A 946-nucleotide genomic window follows, 5' to 3' on the forward strand; every position below is an offset into this window, starting at 1 on the left:
ACAAGGCCACGCCCAGCATGATACCAAAACCAGAAAAAGATGTCACAAAGAATGAAAACTACAGGCCAATATCACCGATGAACATAGATGCAAAAATCCTCAACAAAATACTAGCAAACAGAATACAACAATACATTAAAAGAATCATGCACCGTGATCAAGTGGGGTTTATCCCAGGATGCAAGGATTCTTCAATATACGCAAATTAATCAATGTGATAAATCATGTTAACAAATTGAAAGAGAATAACCATATGATCATCTCAAAAGATGCAGAAAAAGCTTTTGTCAAAATTCAACACCCATTTATGATAAAATCCTCCAGAAAGCATGCATAGAGGGAACATACCATAACATAATAAATGCCATATATGACAAACTCACAGCCAACATCTTTCTCAATGGTGAAAAACTGAAACCTTTTCCACTAAGATCAGGAACAAGACAAGGTTGTCCATTCTCATCACTATTATTCAACATAGTTTTGGAAGTTTTAGGCACAGCAATCAGAAAAGAAAAAGAAATAAAAGGAATCCAAATCAGAATAGAAGAATTAAAGCTGTCTTTATCTCTGTTTGCAGATGACATGGTACTATACATAGAGAATCCTGAATACTACCAGAAAACTACTAGAGCTAATCAATGAATTTGGTAAAGTAGAAGGATACAAATTTAATGCACAAAATCTCTTGCATTCCAATACACTAACGATGAAAAATCTGAAAGAGAAATTAAAGAAACACTCCCATTTATCATTGCAACAAAAATAATAAAATACCTAGTAATAAACCTACCTAAGGAGACAAAAGACCTGTATGCAGAAAACTATAAGACACTGATGAAAGAAACTAAAGATGATACAAACAGATGGAGAGCTATACCATGTTCTTGAATTGGAAGAATCAATATTGTGAAAATGACTATACTACCCAAAGCAATCTACACAT

This window comes from Physeter macrocephalus, chromosome 6 (assembly GCF_002837175.3).
Source record: "Physeter macrocephalus isolate SW-GA chromosome 6, ASM283717v5, whole genome shotgun sequence".
In the NCBI taxonomy this organism is placed as follows: Eukaryota; Metazoa; Chordata; class Mammalia; order Artiodactyla; family Physeteridae; genus Physeter; species Physeter macrocephalus.